Below are 25,704 nucleotides of genomic sequence, written 5' to 3' on the forward strand. Positions count from 1 at the left end.
AGAGAGAGAGAGAGAGAGAGAGAGAGAGAAGGAAAGGAACAGGGACAGAAATGAAGATTTTTCTTATTCAAATCAGCCATGGAAATTAACATAGTGGTGGGAAGGAAGGGAAGAGATAAGACAGTGGGATAAGTGGGTGTGGCCACCATGCATCTTTGGTCTCTACCAGAGTCACTTAACTCTTCATTCTTGCATGCATGTATGCAGTGATAAGGATTGATGATGATCTCAGAAACAAGCATACAGTGAGAAACAAGCTCTTGCTGTGTAGCAGACACTGTACACATGGAGCCAACTTTCTCCATTTTGCACCTTCAGTCTTTATCAAGCACTAGTATTAGCTTTAGTTTACAGAGTAGAGAGCAAACACAGAGCAGTGAAATGACATTCCCTCAACAACAGCTTATCCACATCATGTAAAGCAAGGGTGAGGACTGATTTCATCAATGGTACTCTCTGTAGGCAACGTTCTGGCCACAGCCCAGGTGCCTGAGAGCTTTACAGGAGCACAGGCTCTCATCATTTCTGCTTCCAATATTCTCACTGTCTTCTTTACAAAAATGTTTTGGGGGAATGAACAAAGGAAGTATCCTCATGGGGAAGAAGAAATAGATGAGTCACACTGAAGAAGGAGAATGGAAGGACACATGCTTTCAAGCCACAAGCCACAAGCCACACACACACACACACACACACACACACACACACACACACACACACACACAAATTGGTGCCTTGGAGGGGGTCTCTAGCTGAATCATAGGGGAGAAATGGATCTTGTGAAGCTTTGCAGATCACCGTCTTACCTTTGATGAAGATGGTTTGTAGCAAGAAAAATTATCTAAAGAATCCTGGGATTAGAATAGTTATGCTATAGTGGCCGACAGTGTGTTCTTTATGAGTTGACCAGATGTCTTGTTTTTGGTTGGAGCTCAGGTTAGGTAGGTTCAGTTCAGTGAACTCTACATGTGGTGCTCTGTTCCTTACAACACAAGCATGGGAAGTTACAGAGTAAACAGTTAACCTTAATCTGTTCTCTTGTCCTTGTTGATGGTTCATTATACAGGTTCTTCCTCCCATCCTATTTAGCTGTTTGCAGACTGTGTATTGATCATGTAATATATTAAATAATTTTCAGGTATTGATGAAAATGTAGTAACTTGTTTCATCCTCTGAAATAATTTACTTGCTAGTATCATTTTCAACATGAGGGAACTGAAACACCTTTAAATCCAAGTTTAAAATGATATGCCTTAGGTAAAAGACTAGCTGGTTGTAAGTACAGGAGTGGAACCTTAGCAGTCTGGCTCCAAAGTGCATGGTTTAAGATGCTTATAGGCACTCATCTGAAAATATTGTCACTGTGGACAAGAAAATACTTTTAAGAAGACATAAGAATGAACTCGAGGCAAAGCTAGGAATAGGTGTTAACTGCAAAGTCTAGAGTACAGCACATATACAATGTCTGAAACCCTCAGTGCCTCTGTGAGATTGATGCCGTTATCTGACAAGGAAATGATGAGCCAGCTCCAGACCTAGCCAATTGCTATCTGAATCCTGGTCTGTCTAACTCACTTCCTTTTGTTGCATTCCTTGTGGTAAGTAGAATGATAGAGAGTGCAAAAAAATTTTTCTTTGCTAGGAATAAGATTACAGTTGAGATGAAAGTACAACTACTATCTAATAAGAATGTTAGCATTAGACAGTCATCCAGATTGCACAGCCAATAACTTGTCACCAGCAGATCAAATCTCTATCCACATCCTTATTAAAAAGCTTGGGGACAAATTTAGAGACTAGAATACCCCAAACACAACAAGAGTAAATTTGTAAGAGTGGTTTGTAAGCTTAAATGTTGTTTCAAGTGTTGGACAAACTGAAGATACCATGAGTCTCTTCATTGGCTGCGCCTCTGCTAAACAAACATCCTCTTTGGTGAGAGATTGGCAGTTTGCATCGTTTGTCCACCCCACTTAGATCATAATCTGTTCCATTAGAGGAGTGAGTGAGTTTGTGTGTGTGTGTGTTTCTTGTTTGGTTTTGTGGTTGTTTGTTTGCTTGGTTTTTTGTTTGTTTGTTTGTTTTTAAAGAGAAAAAGGAGACTGGGAGTTGAGGTAGGGAGGTTGGGGAAAATCTGGTAGGAATTGGGGACTAGGGAACTTTTATCAGAATATATTATATGAAAAACTGTTTTTCAATTAAAAAACATAATAATATGCAAATTAGTTCACACACATCTCCCTATATGATAGCCCCATATTAGAGTGGTAGTTTATTAAAAAAAAAAATTACTATGCTGTGCAACCTACCTATGGCAAAGGGCCTTGGCTAGGACTCAACCTGGCCTGATAGACCCTTCAGCCTGTTTGCTGACACTGCAGTTTTCTGGCTGTGGCTACAGACCAGCCTCTGTTAAACCAAGCAAATATAGATGTTCTTGTTTCATTCTGAGTTTGGAAGTTTTTGAATAAAAGAGGAAATCCTTATTTCCTGTAACTCTAAATAGAGGTTGCTGGGCTTGCTTTGAACTTTGCAAGCAAACTTAAAAATCAAGCGCACAACCTCCTACTCTCAGGTATTTGCCTATTTAATGGAACCATTTCTGTAGAAAAATGCATGGGTATAAAGATATATGAGGTCTGTGTGTGTGTATGTGTGTATGTGTGTGTATATGTGTGTGTGTGTGTGTGTGTGTGTGTGTGTGTTGCTCGTTTATGTTAAATGCTCTGTCATGAGAACCAAGGCATGTGCTTGACACATGGTGAGTGACTTGTGAGCCACCATTGATTCAGAATAAATATTAACTTTAAAGAGAGTCTACATGCTTGTGTCTCACTTGGCCACATAGATGTCTAACTCCCTCAGAATATCATATCAAACCCATTGATGGAACATCTAAATGTAGACACCAGAGGCAGAGTATTCTACAATCAGAAAAAACTTTACATTTATTTAAATAGTCCCTTATCCCTAGCTGAGAAAATGTAGTTCCTTGTCTTTGTGCTTGATCATGTCTCTTTAGTCATTTTAGAAATAACACACACACACACACACACACACACAGACTGAAAGACACAGATACTAAGGAAGAGGTGAATAGTCAAACTCATGAAATATAATTATTAAAGCTTTAAACTATGGCCCATCTGCTCTACTCCATGAGAAATTTGAAATGTAAACATCACCCCAAAAGGAATTGTAATGAGTTGTGGCATCTTTCAACAACATATGTGACAAAATTATTAAAACCATCTGCTTTCTGCTTTGAACTCAGAAGTTCCTGGAGCCTTGCATTATCTCATCCAGTACCATCTCCTTCTTGAGGCGGATCTCCCTCATCCCTGGTCTGCCTTTCAATCCAGAGGACTCTGGCATAGGCAGTTGCCCCCTCCTCAGGGCACTAGGAACTGAAGCTTCCTTCATGGTTTACTTGCCCTGTCTCCTGACTCAGCATCTCCAATGGAAGAATGCCCAGGTGAGAAAAGGAAGGAAAGGGCTTGCCAGTCCTCACCTTTCTTATGGATGAGGAAGAGAAAAGCTGTGAACATTCATGGGCTGATGCTGTTCATCATAAAATGACAGCTGAGAGAATTGGTGTCCCGCAGTTCTGTAGATGCTTTTATCTACTAAAACTCTATGTTAAAAAAGAAATCCCATTCCCCAAAGAAGTCTTAAATTTCCAGACAGTAATGACTCTGCCATGTCCATCATCAGGCTTAGAGCAAGGACCCCACAGGCCTTAGGTTTCACATCATTTAGTATTTTATTTACTGATTTGAGTTATCTTGTATAAGGTAGACTTTGGCTATGTTTTTCTCCTTCTTCCAGCACAGCCCACTTGGTTGGTGCCATATTAAACTGAGAGTGCTTCCTTGCACTAGCTTCCTCCTGAGCACATCAAGACTTCCCCTGTCACATTTCTGTCCAGATATTAATAAACCTGAGTGGGAAGGAGAATAAAGGCGTGAAGTGCTGCTGACTGGTTTCGCTCAGCTTGTGGGTTGTCCTCATCTGCTTCAAAGATGGTTGAAATTGCCCAGAGCCTAGCGGTCCCCAGAGGCAGTGGGACTTCAAGAGGAGATGACCAATTGAAAAAAAAGATGTGCTGGATTCCACAATAAGCAGGCATGTCAGGGTGATAGGAAGCAAGCAGCTTTCAGAAAACAGAGAGCTGCAGGGCACTAGTCCCATCTCCCAAACTCAGAGAGTGGTCTATCTCTGAAAGTCTGTCAGTCTTCCCCAGTTAAAAGACAAGTAACCACCAAAGGGCACCACCCACCCCCTTTTCTTTTAATATGTTTCGTGTAACATATTGTACTTTGAGTTCATATGCTTTAACAGAAAGGACAGGACTGAATGATAATTAATTGATGCATTCATTTGTAGATAGATACACCTTGTTTAATTTGTTCCCTAGCCATGTTTCTTTGACTTGATTTTACTTTTTAAAATATATATATACACACACACACACATATATATATATATACACACAGATACACACACATATACACACACACAAATATATATACACGCATATATATACACATATATACATATATATATATATGTGTGTGTGTGTATATATATATATAAATCCATGTATATATATATATATATATATATNTATATATATATATATATATATATATATATATATATATGGATTCTTTTACACAGCCATTCTGTTAGCCTATGTTTTTTTTTTGTTTTTTTGTTTTTTTTTTACTTTTGAATTGAATCTGTTTACATTGAGAGATATTAATAACCAATGCAATTGTTACTTCCTGTTATTTTGATGTTGGTGGGGAGAGAGAGAGAGAGAGAGAGAGAGAGAGAGAGAGAGAGAGAGAGAGAGAATTGCTCTTCTATTGATTTTATTGGTGTGAAAGTATTTCCTGTGTTTTCTTGAGTGTTGTTTGGTCTATTGGGTTGGAGTTTTCCCTCTACTATCCTCTGTAGGGATGGGTTAGTGGAAAGGTATTGTTGAAATTTGATTTTATCATGGACTATCTTGGTTTCTCCATTGTGATTGAAAGTTTTGCAGGGTATAGTAGTCAAAGCTGACAGCTGTGGCCTCTGTGTATCTTCAAGACCTCTGCCCAACCCCTTCTAGCTTTTAGAGTCTTAGGTGAGGAATCAGGTGTCATTTTGATGGGGTCTACCTTTACATGTCACATGGCCTTTTTCCTTTGCTGATTTTAAAATTCTTTCTTTGTTCTGTATATTAACTGTTTTGATTATTATGTGGTGGGAGGATTTTCTTTTTGGTCCAATCTGTTTGATATTCTGTAAGTTTCTTGTACCTTTATAGGCATCTCTTTCTTTAGTTAGCAAAGTCTATGATTTTGTTAAAGAAGTTTTCTGGGCTTTTGATCTGAGAATCTTCTTCTTCTACTCCTATTATTCTTAGGTTTGGTCTTTGCATTGTGTCTCAAATTTCCTGGATGTTTTGTGTCATGGACTATTTAGCTTTTTCATTTTCCTCGATTGTTATGTTGATTTTGTCTACTGTATCTTCATTTTTAATTGATATTTTATTTATTTACATTTCAAATGTTATGCCCTTTCCCAATTTTCCCCCAGAAACACCCTATCCCACCCCCTCCTCTGCTTCTATAAGGGTATGCTCCCACCCACCCACTCACTCCTACCTCCCCACCCTCACATTCCCCTACACTGGGACATCAAGCCTTCATGGGACCAAGGGCCTTCTCTCCCATTGAAGAATGACAAGGCCATCCTCTGCTACATATGTGGCTGGAGCCATGGGTCCCTCTATGTGTACTCCTTGGTTGGTGGTTTAGACCCTAGGAGATCTGGTTGGTTGATAGTTCACAGGCCACATGAAGCTCAAGAAGAAGGAAGACCAAAGAGTGGATACTTCAGTCCTTCTTAGAAGAGGTAACAAAATACTTATGGGAAGAAATATGGAGACAAAATGTGGAGCAGAGACTGAAGGAAAGGCCATCCAGAGACTGTCCCTTAGAGATCCATCCCATATATAGTCACCAAATGCAGAAACTATTGTGGATATCAAGAAATGCATACTGACAGGTGTCTGATATAGCTGTCTCCTGAGAGGCTCTGCTAGAGCTTGACATATACAGAGGCAGATGCTCACAGCCAACCATTGAACTGAGCATGGGGTCCCCAATGGAGGAGTTAGACAAAGGACTGAAGGAGCTATTGCATCTTCTACATCTGAGATTCTTCCTTCCATCTCCTGTATTCTGTTGGTGATACTTACATCTGTAATGCCTAATCTCTTTCCTAGGTTTTCCATCTCCAATATTACCTTAGTTAATACTTTCTTTATTGCATCTATTTCCCTTTTCTTGTTTTGGACAATTTTATTCATATCCTTTACCTGTTTGATTGTATTTTCCTGTTTTTTTTTTTTTTTTTTTTGCATCCTCCCTTAATTCCTTAACCTGTTTGAATGTATTTTCCTATATTTCCTTAAGGAATTTACTCATGTCTATTTAAAGACCTGTATTATTTTTATAAGATTAGATTGAAGATTTTCTTCTTGTGCTTCAGTTTCATTAGGATATCCAGGGTTTGCTGTAGCAAGATAGCTGGGCTGTAGTGGTGGCCTTGGTCTTGTTGATTGTGTTCTTATGCTGTCCTTTAGGTGTCTGGTTTTTCCTGGTGTTGGCTACATGAGCAGGACCTCTCAGAAATGTGTGGGGAGCCCTAGGCCAGACAATAGAGGTCAGAATATACAAGTCTGTTGGCTATGCCTCAGGTAGACCCCACTCTGCAGGCTGGATGGAATCTATGCTGTAGGCTGTATCCCAGATGGACCCAACTGGGATGGCAGTTGGATTAAACTGGGATGGGACTGGTGGAGTAGGATTCCAAACTGTTTAGTCTTGCCCCCCCCCTCCAAAGTTTCCACAGGGAAGCACAGTTGGGTCGTTCAAGGATCCTCTGGACTGAAGAACTAATCCAGAACTAGACAATGGGGCTCAGGGGACCTCAGGAAACTCAAGTCTTCAGGCTGTGTTTCAGGCAGACCAATGGGAATGACAAGTAGATCCAACCAGTATGGGGATTCCAAGCTGGTTAGTTTTGTCTCCCCCCAGCCCTCATAAAGGTTTCCACAGGGAAGCAGGATGCTCTTGTGGTCCTGCAAGGCTCATCTTGACTGAAGAACAAGCCCAGAGCTAGAAAATGTGACTAAGGGGACTGCATGTAACTTACTTCTGCCTGAACTTTTCTTTGAGAGACTTCTATACTATTCCCTATACTGGTTCTACTAATTTTATTCTCACCAATTCTGCATGAAGTTTCTTGATTCCCTCCATTCTGACCTGCACTTGATACATTTTACAAATAAAAGTTTTTATTTATATTTTGTGACCCCCACCTCTTTTGTATCCCAGGATGCTCTAGAACTCACTATATAGCCCAAACCATTTCAAACTTGCAGTTCTCCAGCTTCTGTATCTTGACCAGTGGGATCATTTTGCCTTCTTCCTCATTATTGCATGGCTCCTTAATACAGTTCCTCATGTTTTACATTTTTTAACTATGAGATTTCTCATAAAAACAATCACCTTTGTCTATAGTCAAACTCAAGGTACTAGCAATAATTTTGCTATTGTTATCAGTTGTAATGTAAATATCTGATGTACAGGATATTTGATATGTGACCCTTGTAAAAGAGTCATTTGACTCCCAAAGAGATCACAAACCACAATTTGAGAACCACTGAACTATGGGTAGTCATGTGAAACACTTCTCATGTGGTTTTTAGCCACTTTTTTTGGTCTCCTACTTAGAAATAGATATTAAGGTCTTTTCCCCCCATTAAAATGCTGAATATCTTGGTTTTTTATTGTTACTAAGATATTTGACTCCTTATGTGTTTGATATTGACATTATTCTCATAGAGATTTTGTAAATATTTTCTTTCATTCTGAGGGTGTCCCTTTGATATGTTTTTGTCCTATTTCTTTAACTAACAACTTGGCCCTTTGCTCTTGGAGATGCAAACACCTATCAATCTTGGGGTGAGGGCACCAGAAAGAAAGAGTTGGAAGAAAGAGTTCCAGGAATGGCATTCCATTCACTGCACCTATGACCCAACCTCGGGTCTTTGCCAAGCATGTCACTATCTTGGGCTGTGTTTGTTTCTATGTCGCTGTCTTGAGAAGTGTCTTTGAGAACCAAGGAGGAGGAAGTGGCAGATGCAAATCTAAGAATGACAGACTTGGAAACAGCTGTTCACAGATGGGACAGTAGAACCTTGTCTGTTTGAGTCTAATAGCACAGGCTCTGGTTTCAAGGTAACTTCTTGGTAGTGTGTGACCATCCTGTCTCTGGAGGTGTCTATTGGGCCTACAACATGCTTAAAGAAACATATTTAAAATAAATACATACTAACATTTTTTAACTATGAGATTTCACATAAAAAAATCATCTTCCTCTGTAGTCAAACTCAAGGTACTAGGTTATATAGTAACTATGCATGTGTCCTGGTGTCTGCCCTGGTAAAACAAGTAAGGAAGCTTACTTGTTTTAGTCACTTGTATTATTACCTTTACCTATAATGCCATGAACTTTTGATTTTTTTTTCTCTTTTGGCTTGTTGGTCATTGGTCACTGCTCCTTCAGGTCTATGAGTTTTTCTTTACTTATTCTGATAAAAACTAATACCATATAATGGCACAGGTAAGTTAATGAGAGATTACATGCAAAGTGACAAACACATAAATATTTAATATATCTTAATTATCATTGCCATCAACAGCATTGCTATTCCTGAATAAATGTTTAGTTTTTCCTCCCACTTTCTTCTATAGAAATGAGGAAACTGAAGTAATAGCAACAGATATAAAGCTCCTATTGCCTCAGTCTTTGGGATCGCTAGATGTACAATTAGGCTCTGTACTTTTGCCAAAGCCATGTATAAATTGGGCTACTGTCTATTTCAATACACATGCATAAGAAGTCAAAGCTGAAAATTCGAGCCTCCACAGGGAAATAGAAGGTGTAAGGTGTAAGCTGTGGCTCAGAGGTAGGTAGGTGGCCCTGTTGGACTAGGTGGGTAAGGACAGCAACCAATCAGTCTCAAGAGGGAGCAGTTTTAACAGAAAGATATTTTGGCTGAGAGACAGCTCTTTGATCTACCCTGTTACCTCTGGGCTACATTGGTTGTACCACACCCCTCTCCCCAAGCCTTGTGAATATTGTATAAAACTTGACAACTGCACTTGCATACTTTTAGGAATAGAAGTAAAATGATAAACATCAATGGGTGACAAACAGTAAGTGCTCAATAAGAGGCAACTATAAATCAGAGTCAGGGTAAATTGAAACAGGTCACCCACTGAAAACAGTTACAATCTTTACTAAAATACAAGCATCTCTTGGAGCTTAAGAAAAGCAGTCAGTGAACTACTCAAAATCTGATGTGACTCAGTGTCACTGTGTTCTTTGTCCCATTATCATTATCATTATTTGCTAATTTTTATTTTCAGTCATGAATCATTACTCCCAATGATATTTCAAATATGGCTCCAGGGGATCTTGGGATTTTGTTGTTTGATATTTATTTTGAAACAGGTGAAAATTTTCTAATATGAAAGGCAGCACACTTCCCTTTCATTTCTGTTTGGCTCTGAAGGCTCTGCTTTAATTCTTTGTACTTCAGTCTAGCCTTGGATGAGGGGGCAATCACTCTTGTGTTTTTATAGTATAACTGGAATCCCTTGCCAATGTTTTGAAGTCACTTGCAATGAGTGTTTCTTGGCTATGAAGTTTCCACTGTGCTGTCTGAACCCTCTTTCCTTGCTCCTGAGTAATCTCAGTCTCACAACTCCTAGATTGATTTGTTGTTGTTGTTGTTGTTTTATCTATTGCTACCAAGGAGGTTTTGGTGAAAATTTAATCTACATGCAGAGGTATCTTTAGTGTATGTTTTTTCTTTATTTAAGAATCTGCAACATACCAATTGCCTGACATGCACCAATGTGTACTCTGGCATTAGATGGTTATAAGCGTGTTTTTGTCATTTTACACTCTATTTAATGACTTGAATCTTCTTGATCCCCTTAACACACTTGTGAGATTGGAATTCACAATGTCTCTATGTCACATGGGGAAACAGGGAGACACTACTTAATGTCTGTGTGATTATCTAGCTTAATGAACTCAGACAACTCACACCAAGTCAGAACTTAGACCTACCCCATTGCTGAAACCTAAACCTCCAATTAGAGTTTGTATTTCTCCAAGTTGGATCTCAATTTTGCAACCATCGATATTCTAAATACTTAGACTGATGTCTAAAATTGCAGTTTGTAATGCTTTATATCTTCTGAGCCTAAGTTTTTATTTTAAACTATTCTATAGGGGTGGATAGGGCACTTTAAGGTTAGAAAGCAACTAGAGAGAGTTTATTTATAAATTGAAGAACAAGGCTGAGATTAACAACTTCCAGGGAAGCCTGCTTCTTAGGAGGATGCTAGATGAGGGGCCATCCCATGATCAGTCTCAGTCACTGGCAGAGAAACTTGAGCTGGTCTATGTCATTGACATGTCCTTAAAAATCCTCCTCCCTTTTGAGGACATAGTAACAAATCTTAATGGGTAATTTCTAGAATTCTCTCTGTGTGTCTCTTTGTCTCTGTCTGTCTCTCTGTCTCTGTCTCTGTCTCTGTCTCTGTCTCTGTCTCTCTCAGCTTTCATGTCCAGAGTTCCCAAATGAGAACTTTTAAAGACTACAATGAGATTAGAAGGCCTAGAAACTTGACTAGTTGTTTGGTGGAGTGATGTTAGTAAAGATTAAAAGCCACTTCTCAGTTCCCACAGTACTATGACAGTTGTTGGCTCGACTTGATCAGATAGTGACTGTCCAGCATCATCTTACTGCAGCAAGAAGATAAGTTAACTCACGTAACAGTGGGGTTTAATCTTCTGTATTGAAGATGGCAGGCTCACGTTGTAGGTGTAACCCCTTAACAATAAATACAATATGATGACAAAACCCAACCTGGTCCATGATTGGTGAAATCTTTCCTCAGCCTTTGCTGGGCTGCAGTGCATGGGCAGTGTTCCTGCTCCTCAAGAGACTTCTCTGTGCTTCTTCCCTGGCCATGGTGAGTCACCAGTGTCATCATTATATGTGAAGACCCAGATGGTTCCTGCCTGTGACCACACCATGTGACTTCAAACATTGCTTTCACACAAATCCACAAATCCTGTAGTACTGACAAGAAAGTGTCCCAACCTTGCAGAAGGGTTTGGGGGAGGACCAGGAGTCTTTAAAATAGAAAAGCAAACCAATAAAGAAAAATTAAACTGTGGACACAGAACAGTTAACACTCTGCTATTTGAAGAATTTATTACATTGGCTCCCTTCCTTTCTTCCTTCCTTCTTTCCAGCCTTCTCTTTTATTTTAGACAGAAGGCTAATAAGAGAGCAGCAAGGTTCTTAGACTTCAGTACTTTTCATTAGGTCCCTAAAAGATTAAAGATAATTTTATTAACAACTTGTTAAAGGCAGTGACCTTCTGAATTTTGTTCCCATATCCATGAGGTTTTATTAGAGACCTTATTCTGAAGCCCATAAAAGCAATGCTATTTGTCTTCAATGACGAGAGAACTTTCTTTTGCTCTTTTTCAGAACAAGGGCTTCTCAAGCACACTGACCTGCAGACCTCAGGCTTCATTTCCCAGGTTTCTGCCAGGCTGCCCACTGCTGAAGCCTGTCTGTAGGGTCCTCCACAACAGGGCCTCTCTTCCCCTCCTGCCAGTTGCTGCCTCCTCTCTTTCATCCCCTTTCTTTGCTGGTGTTGATTTTCCAAACTTTCTTCTCTTTCGGGATTATAACAATGATACTGGAGTGGGTGGCTGCCGATTTTGTTTGTTTTTCATTTCTTCTCTGTCCCTTGTTAGCAGAACTCCTCTTTTCCACTCAGCAGGCCACTCGAGGAGTTTAGAACAGGCCATTAATAAAACGGAAGTTTGAAAAAAAAAAAAAACCAAAAACGGAAGTTTGACACACAACCCAAGTCAATCAATGAGCATACCTATATTTCAGATGCAAAGGCGTGCTTAGGAGTTGTCAATGATGGATGTAGGGTGGACAAGATATCCTAATGAAAGGGACTGATCTCTTCTTGGAATCACTGATCATTAATGGTCGTGTGCTTTGGGGGATGAAGGTTAGCTTCTCTCGCTGGAAATTGATATGTAACAAGTTTAAAGATGTGGTCATGTTCACTGTCATGACAACAGAGCCAAAGTGGAGTGGAAGCCTGCTATCCTTTGAATTCTTCAAAGTCATGTCTGAAAACAGCTTCTCCCATCTTAGGAGACAACAAAATATATTTTAACTTAAGCTGATCTGGCTTGAGTTTCTATTATTTAGGACTAAACTAACAGTCATCTTTTTGTTACTGCTTTCAATAACATAGCCAATCCAGCTCCCAGAGGACAGTTGATCGTGGTGTGTGCATGGGAAGAGTAGCATAGCCATCACTTGGAGAGCATTAAACAAAGAGGGTTTTGCCTCCCAGCTGAGGATGGTGAGAGATGTGGTAATGGAGAAAGACCCACCCTGCAGAGTGAGCTGCTCAGTGGTCAGCAGGCGAGCATCACGGACATGATAGTGACTCACATGGGCAGCATGAGGAATGCTGTGGGAGGTTCAAGGACTGGTGAGCCCTTGAACATGCCTGAACCTTGGATGTGTAGGTGCCTTGAATCAGGTGGTGAGTAGGTAGGGTCAGATCATGTTGTGCTTGAGAGGCCCTTCTCAGAGGTAAAGCTATTGTGCTGTCAGCAGGGGGAGGGGTCTGATGGTTTCTTTGCCTGTCAGGATTAGTATGCTTGGCTCTCTGTTTTAGGAGCACAGGGCTGATTCTTTCCCTATGCTTAGTGGTATTTCCTGGAAGATGGCATTTTTGGGATGCTTTGATTAAGCCTTGGTATCACATGTCCTTCAGTCAGGAGGCTTGGAATCTGAATGATGGGTTTCTGGAACAATTCTGAGACTTGATGGAATGAGATTAGTGAAGACATATCTGTCAAGCTCGGGTGTGTGACTTCAGACACAGGCCTAACTTTTCCCAGGGACCTCACACTAGGTCAAGGCACCCATCTGTGCTGGTAGTGACGATGGACATCAGTAGGTAACAGCTCACAGCTTCTGCCTTCCAGCTCTGACAGAATTCCAAGCCTTGCCTGCTGTCAAAGATGGACTGATGTCAGGATCACAAGTGCTGAGCCCCATTCTTCCTGTAAGTTTGGCCTCTGGTGTCAATCACTATCTAGAATTCTCAAAGGGTCTGCTCATCTCCCTCTTCTTCAATAAATCTCTCACACAAGAACTCCCATCTAAGGCTCTGCTTATAGTGAATTTGACAGAGTATACTTGACCTTATCTGTGAAATGGAGCTGCTTTAAGGATTTCATGTTAAATTTATGAACAAACAACAAGATGAAGTAAATAAATAAAATTTGATAGGTATTAATAAAAGAAAACCACACAAAGCTGTTTATTGTATGGTAGGCAACTGCTCTAGGGGTGAAGCAAGGCAAGTGTCTTGAGTATCTCTTTTCTCACAGACCACATAGGTTACTGGTACTCTACCGGAGGGCTGGGCTAGCCTACAGACACCCCACAAGTCCTCTGTAATCTTTCTTTTATCTCATTCGTTCATTTCTGCTCATCATTACCCGGCCTGAAACTGACATTCAAGATAACCCAAAGGCTCCCTCCAGTCTACTGGTTTTTTGGAATCTAAATAGTAATAAATTTTTACTGTATTGAAAGACCCTACAATAAAGCTTTACTACCAACAATGGCCTTGTTTTCTCAATAAAAGCACTTTATTCCCCGTAGAGATCATTGAAAGGCTCATACTGCATGATAAATCTTGTTTAACCATGAACTGGTATAAAAGTCTATGCCATGAATTTGCAGCACAGCATCGCCTTGGGCAAATTAGTATCTTCTTCATGTCATAAATTCAGCACTCCATGCCATATGTGTCCTTTCTCATGCATGGGGCATGGCCAGGGAGATGAGCCCGTGGGCTGGATGTTACTGGAGCTAACAGAGGTATCTGGAGAATAAAGTAAGCTGAACACAGTTATGTAAACAACTTATTCTATTCTCTTGATCTTTGGGAGGAAAAAAAGTTCATTTTATTTTATTACTTAAAAAAAATTCTGGCTCTTTCAGTTCAAGTTCAGGGCTTTTATTGCTAACTGGGTTCCTTTTGAGGCTTGTCATAGTTTAAAACATCAAGGAAGCTGAATTTAGAATTTCTGCAGGATTCCATCAGAAAGCAGGCAACATTTTTGAGACAGGTATCCTGTCTCAAAAAGTCAAGTAGATGGAGATTGAAGAAGACATTTGAAATGGACTTGTAACCTCGACATGAATGTGTGCACACACTGTATACACACACACTGTACACATACACACACACACACACACACACACACACACACACACACACACACCCTTGCAGTATTCGAGAGATGTGGGTATAATCTACTTCCAGGCCCAACAACACAAGGCAGATTCACCAAGGACATGTGGCCTTATTGGAATAGGTGTGGACTTGGAAGAAGTGTGTCACTATGGGCATAGGCTTTAAGACCCTCCTCCCAACCACATGGGAGCCAGTTTTCTTCTATCTGTTTTCAGAACAAGAAGTAGAACTCTTAGCATCTCCAGCCCCACATCTGCCTGGACACTGCCATGCTCCCACCTTGATGATAATAGACTGAACCTATGAATCTGCAAGCTAGCCCCAATTAAATGCTGTCCTTTATAAGTCTTGCCTTGGTCATGGTATCTGTTCACAGTGGTAAAACCATAACTAAAACACCACCTGAATGTAAAGCTACTGGGTTTCTAAACTGCAAGTATCAAGATGCAGGGAGTTCTAGAAATCAAGAGTGAGCATGCCAACTTAGTGAAAGAGTTGGCCTAGTAGATGGAAGAAATTATGGATTTGGAAGGGAAGGGAACACAGGATTTGAGGGGAGAAAGGAAAAAAGCTATGTAAATGCAGTGCTCATGTATGAAGCTCTCAGAAATTATTGTTTTTAAAAGATTAAATTGTATAAAAATACAAAGTACTATTAAATACAATTTACTCATAATACTTCCTTTTTCCTCTTACACAAACAATATCATCAGATAACATCTAAGACCTATAGAAGATACTTCTCTGCTTTGCTGTATCCCCAACCCCAAATACTTTCAAATACTATGACTTATGGTTTTCTTTTCTTTTATGACAATAAAAAGGTCATGTAAACACTTTCATGTTGTAACATGTCATTCAATGCAACCAGAACCTATGTTTTCAGGCATGGCTACTTACATTTGGTTTAGAACAAACTATTCCTTATTCCCTTTGAGGCAAGGGTTGTGCTTTGCTCTGGGAAATGTTAAATTTCAATATATGTGTACAGTGTGAAATAATTAAATTAGGGTAACTGGTACATGAATTACCTTAGCTATTGCTATTAAACTTTTCTTAAATGATTTTAATTACTTTTTGCATCTATATAGAAGTAGCATTTATGAGTGGTCTGTATGTGTCATATGTGCATGTTTTGTGTGGGCATTTGTGATCCTATGTATGCACTAAAGGCAGAGGAGTAAAATGGGCATCCTGCTTTATCCCTCTTTGGGACAGGGTCTTTCACTAAACCTGAAACTTGCCTGGTAGCCAATAGACTAGAGTCAAGTGGAAGTTTCTGGATATAACAGCCAATACAGACTCCTGTAGTGAGGCTGCCTCACATGGTGTTTTGCTGAGGCAAGACCTGTGGGAGGACACTTGATGTTTAGAGAAAGTATAAATAAGACTCATTGGACAGTGACAGTGTGCTTGCATAGCTAGCTTTGCAATGTTTCATTGGTCTCCCATCTTTATCTTCACTGACCTTCACTTCATTGAGAGAGGCATCTTAGAGAATTGCTTCTGGCATCCCAGCTGGTCCTGGTCCCTCCTGAAGATGTGTACTGGTGTGGTGGAGGACTGGCATTTTCTGCTAGATGATGCCACCACTGCTGACTCGTGTTTGGGATCCTGACACTACTGAACTGGACTGCTTGTATCCTGACAACAGAGATTGGAATCCCACCAAGGAACGACTTCTAAACAGGTCCACATCCCCTTGTACTATTTACCATCTTTCCTCCCCTACCATTGGACAATTGACTAGAAGGGAGGTTGAGGCATTTGAGAACCCTTACTAAAATCAGGTTTTAAAAAAAATCTAAGCCTACACTATAGTAATCCTTTTGTCTTTACTTCTCATAGAGTTTGTGTATATGACCTTGCCCAGAGTGTGTGTGTGTGTGTGTATTATGAAGATCCAAACTCCGGTCCCAATGCCTACACAGAAAGTGCTCTTACCCACTGAGCAATCTCTGCAACGCACCGAGCAATCTCTCCAACCTTTAGATGATATTTTATGTGGACAATTGTTTAGGCCAAGTTATCTAATTGTGCTTCTTATCTAATTGTACTTTTTAAAAATTATGACTAAAATATTCTTATAATCATTCTTATTTCCATAGGATGATAGAAATAGAAATTCATACATAGCCTTAACCAAACACAATAAAAACTTTCAACATCTACCATAAATTTAGAATTTTAAGAAAATGTTTCAATTAACCTAATACTCAAACTTTCAGTAAAATTTTGATGTATTATTTTATTTCAGGTATTTTTTAAAATTTATTTTTTATTAGATATTTTCTTTATGTACATTTCAAATGCTATCCTGAAAGTTCCCTATACCCTTTCTCCACCCTGGTTCCCCTACCCACCCACTTCTGCTTCTTGGCCCTGGCATTCCCCTGTATTGGGGCATATAAAGTTTGCAATACCAAGGAGCCTCTCTTCCAGTGCCTGGCAAATACAGAAGTGGATGCTCACAGTCATCTATAAGATGGAACACAGGGATCCCAATGGAGAAGCTAGAGAAAGCACCCAAGGAGCTGAAGGGGTCTGCAACCCTATAGGTGGAACAACAATATGAACTAACCAGTACCCCCAGAGCTCATATCTCTAGCTGCATATGTAGCAGAAGATGGCCTAGTCAGCCATCACTGGGAAGAGAGGCCCCTTGGTATTTCAGGCATTTTTAATATGAAATTTTTAATTTCAGACCATTGTAAGTGGAGCTATCCCAGACAGGGGTTCCTGGACAGTATAAGAAGACAGGCTAAGCAAGCCATGGGGAGTAGGCCACTAAGCATCAACCCTCTATGGCCTCTATCTCCAGGGTCCTGCCCTGACTTCTTTTGATTATGGGCTGTGGTGTGGAAATATAAGCCAAATAAACCCTCCCCTCCATAATTTGCTTGTGGTCATGAAAGGTATTTTATCACAACACTAAAAACCCTAAGCCCCCTGAGTCTGATTCCCAGCATTGTGAAAGAAGGGAGGGTGTCTTCGTGGGTAAAATGCTTGCTGTGCAAACAAGAGAACTTGTGTGCTCCTTGGCAGCATGTAAAATCTAGGTGTTGCATTGCTCACCTGTAACCATTTTTGGTGATGTGGTAAAACTAGACAGAGCTCAAGAGTTCACTGATCAACTAGTCCAACTGATTGGTGAGGGCTTTGGGTTCAATGAAAGATCCTGTCTCAAACAGACCACCCTGTAGTTAAGAGCACTTGCTGCATTTGTTGACACCTGACACAAACTTCTGGCTTCCATGTGTGTGTGCTCACATGCAAAAATATAAACATCTCCTTCTTTCTTATACACAAACACCCAGGGCAGTGGTTAGGAATGTTCAGAACAAACATGTAGCTAGGGTAGAAGGTATTTGTTATTTATGTTATATCATAAAGATGGCTTTGTGTTTTGTTGACCCATTTTATAGTTTTTTTGTGGGCACCCTGAATTTGAGAAAGAAAGGCTTTACATCATGAAACTCATAACAAATAATTGTCTATATTTGGTCACAAAAAGTGGGACTTGTATTAGAGAACAAAAGTGAAGACAGGACCTGATCGTTGGCCTGTCTCTGGCCAGACTGGGACAAGTTCTTTTGCCTCCCCTGGCAAAATAAACTTATAATGCATATGACTTCTGAAGTTATTTTCAAACAAAAGGAGATTTGAATTCATTCCTTTTTCCATGAAGAAGATCTTCCTGCCATCCACATGCTATGGGATTTTGCTCAGTTAACAGGGAAGTGGAACCATCACCTGAACTGCCTTGCTTAGGAGCCCTTGGTCACTTTGAGCCCCAGTGCTGGCATGACTTGCTCTCTGCTTGACTCTGCCTGAAGCTCTTTGTCAAGTGGACAGCCTGCTATTTTAAGTTTATCTCTATCTCTTCCTCTTCTCTTCTCTTCTCTTCTCTTCTCTTCTCTTCTCTTCTCTTCTCTTCTCTTCTCTTCTCTTCTCTTCTCTTTTCTTTTGTTTTCTTTTCCTCTTCTCTTCTCTTCTCTTCTTTTGTTTTCTTTTCTTTTCTCTGTTTTTTTATTAGATTTAGTGTTGGATTGGAAAGAGCAGCAATTGTTAAGGAAAGTGATTTGAAAATGGGAGCAGAGTTACAGTGGGAAGGACAACTTCAGAGTTGCTTTGTTTTGGGTTTCAAGTGAAGTAATGCTTTGAAGATGACCCAACACAAGCTAACTTAAAACATTACTTGGCGAGAACATGGAGTGTGTGCAAAATCAAAACAGAATAAAAAGCTCTGGGTACACCTTTGTTCACAGTAATTACGTTTTGAGTGTGGGAAATGAAAACCATTTGACAGCTTTAAAAGGCACGCTTGAAATAATTTTTAATGACATATCATTTTTCATAACCCAGAGAAAGTATAAACAGTTTGTCTCTTTGAAAAATTATTTTCAAAAATGATAACTTAAATTGTTAATGTCTAACAGATGTAGATCTACTGACTACCAGCATCCTTGGCACACAGTGGGGCCTAGATTTTCTTCTATACCGTATTTCCTATTCTTATTTATGTCTTAGACACTATTCTTCAAAATGTAGACTCCCAGTGCAAAGACCTGTTTTCCTGAGCTCTTTCAACAAAGGTCATGTTTACAAGTACTACATGGAAACAAAGTACCTCAAAAATGCGGATGCAGTAATGGCTGGGTTGGTAATTATCTGTTCATATTAATTCAGATCACCCAAGATAAGACTATACCATCCTTTCAACTAACTGAGAAACATTTAATGTAAAAACATTTATATAACCACAACCATAAGGTAATTATGGAAAATCTGTGATTCAATAGCAAAATATTACTTGGAGTATATATATGAAAGGCTCAACTGAACAAAAATAATTATGAGTCAGGCATGGTGGTCCAGGCTTGTAATCCTACCTACCCTTGAAGACAAATTGCAAGTTCCAGGCTTGTTAGAGCCACTAGCAAGACTCTGTATCAAAATTTTGACAAGGGTTAGGAGTGTAACTCCATGGTAGGGTGATGACCATGCATGTTGATCTTGGGTTCAGAAAAAAAAAAAAACAAAAAAAACCAAAAAAACAAATAAGAGTAACATGCCAGGTAGGAGCCTTCTGGTTAGACCAGCAGAAGAAAATAACAAATAACAAATCCAATAACAAAGATCATTTTGACACTTACCAGCTTTTAATTCAGTGGTTCTCATCCTGTGGGTCATGGCCTTTTTGGTGGTCCAATGATCCGTTCATAGGAGTCACCTAAGACCATCAGAAAACACAGATATTTTACATTGTGATAAATAACAGTAACTGTGAGAGACCAAATCTTCTGGGTTCAGACTCAGTCTTAGAGAAACTGATCTAAGGTTGAACTCAAGTTAACTAGCAGGCTGGTGCCTAGCACCCATTTCTAGGTTAATCCCTACCCACAACAAGACCTGTGTCCAGCACCAGTTTCCAGGTTATTCCCCAACAAATTTATACCTCCAGATTAAAGCCTGCATATTAGGCTAGATAACCCTTCTTGCTTCTATAAGTGCTTGCCTAAAACTAGGCTCAGGGCTTTACCTTTCTGCTCATCAGGGTTAGCTGGGAGCCCAAGCTCAAGCTTAAATAAAGAAACTCTAACTCGATTACATCAAAATCAACTCCTTGGTTGTCTTTTATTTGGGGGGGGGGCAGTTCACAAATGTTTCCTGGCACAACAGGTGTAGAGGAATTTTAATCCAACAACATGACTGCTGTGACAAGGAACCACACACTTTTAATCCCTTTGGCAGGAATACAGACAAGCCCTGAGTACATATCTCTGAGGTAAAATTAGTGTATAGAAGGAAGCAGTCATGTTTGAAAGTGACATCTAATTGAGGCAGACAAAGTAATGAATCAGAGAAAGATTTGACAGAATGAGTCAGAGATAGGGAGAGAGAGAGAGAGAGAGAGAGAGAGAGAGAGAGAGAGAGAGAGAAAGACAGCTGAGTTCAGTGCAGTGGAGTTAGGTCAGTCAACTGGGTAGTCTGTGTAGTGAGAGTGCAGTGCAGTGGAATTGAGCTCATTTGTGAGTTCATGANAGAGAGAGAGAGAGAGAGAGAGAGAGAGAGAGAGAGAGAGAGAGAGAGTCCTGTTCTGTCAACTGAGTTCAGTGCAGTGGAGTTAGGTCAGTCAACTGGGTAGTCTGTGTAGTGAGAGTGCAGTGCAGTGGAATTGAGCTCATTTGTGAGTTCATGAAGTTTAGTCCAGGTCAGCAGAGGTAGTTGCAGGCAGAAAATAAGAAGGAGCCAGAATATTAGAACAAATTGCTAGAGTTAGTTTGAGGCCAAGGAAAACCATTTGGTCAGAAGCTGAGAGAAGCCAGATTGAATCAGTCAGCTTGTAGAGGAATTTGTGTCAGAACAGCTGAGTTGAACTAATCAGAGCTTAGAAAGAACTAGAAAGAGTAAGCTTATTCAGCAGTAAGCCTCTGAGATGACAATTAAATTATGCAAATAAAAGTTACTTTTCAAAGTGCCAAAATGCCAGTTAGGTAACAACAAAATAATTTTATGGTTTGGGGTTACCACAACAGGGACTGTATTAAAGGGTCATAGCATTTGGAAGGTTGAGACCCCCACTACTTAATTGTTGGCCACAAATGAAGCATTTGTAACTGTCTGTCTCCTTTGAAGATTTATCTGTATTGTATATATAGTTGGTCTAAGAGAGAAGTCAAAGGGTTGAGTGATCACATTAGTAAAGGGTCTTCTAAAACCCAGTTTCAAATGATGAAAAGGTAAGAATTGAAAACAAGAAAAACAAATGAGATTTTGACCTATTATAACTATGTGCATTCAACAGGCAGCAGTAAATCCATTTTCTGAATCATGTACCATGTCAGAGGTCACTTCAAATATTTTACTTGAAAACATTAACCATTTAGGTTGGAAACATCACTTAATTATGACAGATGACTGAATTTGTGTAAACAGTTCATTGGGATTTCCTAAAATGGATTTGATTTCTTGGCACTCCAGGGAATGGGGAAGTCTGGTGAGGTGAGGTTGGGGTGGGGACATTCCCTTAGAGATGGGGGGAGGGAGGAGGTGTGGGATGTAGAACAGTTGGAGTGTAGACTAGGCGGGGAATATAGTCTGGACTGTAAAAAAAAAGATGAAAGAATTAAAAAATCCTGATAAATACCCCCAAATATTTATATTTCAAAATAATTTAAAAATAGAATTATGTTAAAAATGTTAGAAGAGTGGGACAACAAAGAACTGGTGACATTAAAACTGGAGAGAAGGTTTGTGTGATTAGGGTAGGAACTCCTAGGTCCCTCTCAAGGTCAGAGGTCTGTTCTGAGTTAGTATCCCACTCCTTTAATCCTGGGATGAAATATTTAATAATTATCCGTGGAATTACTTTTTTTGAGGAGTGGCTGAGTTACGGAAGGATTTTATGTGTTTTCTGAATCTCAAAGGAGCAGAGTCTGGAAGAAGACTTCAGATTCTGTCTCAGTATCAAGCAGGCTTTCTAATATTGGCTCAAAACTGTGACAGCTTCTGTAACAGCAATGAATTATTAAAAGTGGAAATGAAGTTCAATCAATAGTAGCATGGTTGTTTTTGAAGTAATAAGTTCTCTAGGTGGGGGATTTAACAAAAAAAATTGTATATATTCTGTAATAGAATGAAACTATCTTAAGGTGGTTTACATTGCATTTGTTACTTGTCTGTTGCTCTGATCAAGTGGCTTTGATCAAGCTACTCTGAGAAGAGTAGCTTTCTAGAGAAAACCTTGAGTTTTGGTTCATTGGTGGGCCTGTCCTTAGTTCAGGATCCCAGCCCAGGAAATGGTTTCACCCACAGTGGTTGGGTCTTCCCAATTTCATAAGCTAATCAAGAGATCCTTTCATATCAGGACCAGAGGCTTATCTCCTAAGGCATTTAACTTCATTAAGTTGACAATTAGAGTTAACAGTAATGATTGTTATCATTTATAAGAAACAGTATGTGTACTGTTATTTCATTTTTAAAAAAATTCATCTTTAAGAGACGATCAAACATCAGCCCTTAGACATATAGTTTGGGTCATTCTTAGTGGTGAAAATGGGTTGTTGATTAGACAAGCACAGACGTACATTTTCTATAGCTAGCTTAGGTTTGGGGTGTAGTTTCATGGTTAGAAATATCCCTTAATGATAAGGTACTTTTGGGAACCTATACTCCATGAACTATTGTTCACTTTAAACTTTGTTCTGTCTACTATCACCCATAATCAATCTATTATCTACCTACCATCCTTCTATCTATCATCTATCTATCTTCCACAACCATCTCTATACCCATACAAAGACATGCTCACTGGGTTTGCTTTTCCCCTTGGGGTATCCAGGCACCATTTCATACCAGGCTGGACTGAAAGGAATGAAACTTAGCTAGGTGAGTGAATTAGACCAAATCTCAGTCATCGTGAGGTGAGGGTAGGGGTGGGAAGCCTTCTTCAGATACAGCTTTCAGTGAAAGAGCTCTTCTTATTAGAGGTGAACAAAGGCTATATAGACCTTAGGGAGTGGATAGGGGTTTTAGGGTGAGTGTAAATAATTGGCTGATGCCAGAGGTGCTTGGAATGCTTCATTTGCATGAAGAAGAATGCCAGGTGCTTGCTGGATATGTCCTTATATAAGGAGAGAGAAAAATTTAACCTGTAATATGGCCATCAAGCTATGTGACCACCTTAAGGGTGGCAGAGGTGGGGGCTGTAGGGCTACATGTGCAGGCACATGCAGGCCTAGAGCAGGGAGGAAACAGTCCTGTTCCTGATAGTCGTTGAGATTTGGGGGGTTTGGATACTTCTCTACCTCCCTCTTGATTCAGACCAGCTCCCCAGCTTGATCGGCTTTCCAGTCCCACAAGTCACTAGATGTCTCCAAACCTGGCACACTGCCCTTAGAAGCAATTATTTCATGCTCATTTTTCTTCATCCTTATTTTTCTCACTCAACAACAAATCATGGTTTGTGGATATTTCGGACTCTTTTTTTATATGACTATATATATATATATTCCATACTACAGGTGAGCTGCAATCTATTCAGTGATTAACCTTTTTAATGTGTGCTCTGCTATTCAACTCTTTGCCATTTAAAGCAGCTAGGGTAGGCATTCTTGTACATCTGTACACATGGCTATGTGCGTGTTTAAATTTTTGTTTCCCTATAAGCTGCCAGAGAGGGCAGACCTAAGATGTTTCTGGGACTTTTCACAACAGATCTTCATCTGATAGGAGTTTCTTTGGATGGGACAAAGTGAGACAACTGCTAAGGAGATGAAGCTTGTCAACTCAGCCCTTACAGGGTATGGGGTTTTGCTGTAATGTAAACTGACATAGACTTTTAAAGATGTTTCTCATTTCATCTTGTGGTACTGGGCACACCATCAAAGCAAAGTAATCAAAACAGAAAACAAAAGCTTTCTCTTCATGGAAAATATAAATAGAGACCTTGAATGAGTTGCAAGGCAACTGCCTCTTGTTGGAAAAATATTATTTTACTACAAAATAAATGAAACATGTAATGTTCTAGTTTCAGTTTGGAGTGGTACACCCTATAAGGCATAATTTCTCTTGGTAATCACAAACTCGGGATCCTTGGTTCTTCACCATCTTGGAAGAGAAAGTTCAAATATCCAACCACCTCTCTCAGAAAGATAGTAATTAGAATAGACCATGTAGATACTATATAGCTGTTAACTCCTGTTAGTCAACCCCCAAGGCATGAAGGACTACATTTGCACTATATTTAAAATTTAGTGCTTTTAGCCTTTGCCTGAAATAATTTTTGCCCAATCCTCATCCACCTCTCTGACTGACTATGAAATATTCTCTCTTCCCAGATCCAGGGTTCCTCCAGAAGGTCCTCAAGTCCAGGCCTGATATCTCTTCCCTTCACACAGAATTCCCATCACCATACTTGCCATGCCGCCTCATCAGTGCCTTACCAGGCTACAGTGAGGTAAAGGTATGGAGGGACTGTTTGTATTCTGATCTTCTTTGCAGCCCCAGAGTGCAGCACAGAAAAGGAATTCATAAACAGAGCTCCATCTTTCTTATTAAAAACAACCAAATTGTGAGAAGTATTATGTATTTATATGATAAGTGAAGAAGATATGGAGGCATGCTCATCATTAGAGTAACACATAATGCAAATTCATAAAGGCATTGAGATGTTTGAAATAAATATAACATCGAGAGGGAATAATAGAGATGTGGAATATGAAAATGTTCACGGAAAAAAAAGACACAATGGTGTTTCAAGTTCTGTAAGATCAAGCTGGCTGTGGAGTGAGAAACAGCACAGAAGACCTGGTATCTACAGACCAGCTAAGAGGATGCTGCAAAATTTCCTAGGTGAGATAATGCTGGCCCAGATGAGTAGAACAGTAGTATAAATGGAGACAAAGAAATGGAATTGGTTTCCTAAACTTTCTGGAAGTCTTGTTGATCTGAAACCAGAAGATATGATAGTCCTATGCTTACTTTGTTGCAAAGACTTTGTCAAAAATATAGGGAGAAATAAGAGTCATCACTTCTTAATGCTAAACAATGTGGGAGAAAACAATGACAGTGTGCTGAATACTTCCAGGGAAATGACTAGTGGTTTAGCTGAATAACCAGGCAGCCGTCAATGCTGGGACTCATTATGTATGTTTAGAAAACTGTCCAGAAATATAGATTTCTCTGTGTTATTAAATAACTTTGGTTTTAGAAGTTTTATGTGAGTCTGTTTCTTGTTCTCATTTTCAGAATAATACTATACAGTGCCTTTTTTGGTTTTAGTTCAAAAGTAGCTTTGTTTTAATATAAGAGAAAATACGAGATCACCCATTTGATAGTGTCACTTAGTAAAAGAGAAATAGGTCAGAGGGAGGAGCATGCCTAGAATGAGGTAACCACAGTAACAAAGGGATGGGAGAAAAGGCATCATTAAAACACTAGTGGTCGTGGACTGTGAGCATAACACTACTTAAGAGGTGAAGGCATGGTAGAGAACCCAAAAGACTGTTCTTGTTGTCAAGGAGTTTAGTGGGGACCAAACCAAAGGGGAGGGGATAGAGAATGGAGACTCATAAGCTTGTCATTGAGGAGTAAAACATGATCATGTAGAAGAGAGGTCCAATTTTTTTTTTTAATCTAAGATGGTTTATTTGTGCTTTCTTTTTATTTTTTTTTAAATTAGGTAATTTCCTCAATTACATTTCCAATGCTATCCAAAAAGTCCCCAATACACTCCCCCCCC

The sequence above is a fragment of the Mus caroli genome, chromosome 18 (genome assembly GCF_900094665.2).
Source record: "Mus caroli chromosome 18, CAROLI_EIJ_v1.1, whole genome shotgun sequence".
Taxonomy (NCBI): Eukaryota; Metazoa; Chordata; class Mammalia; order Rodentia; family Muridae; genus Mus; species Mus caroli.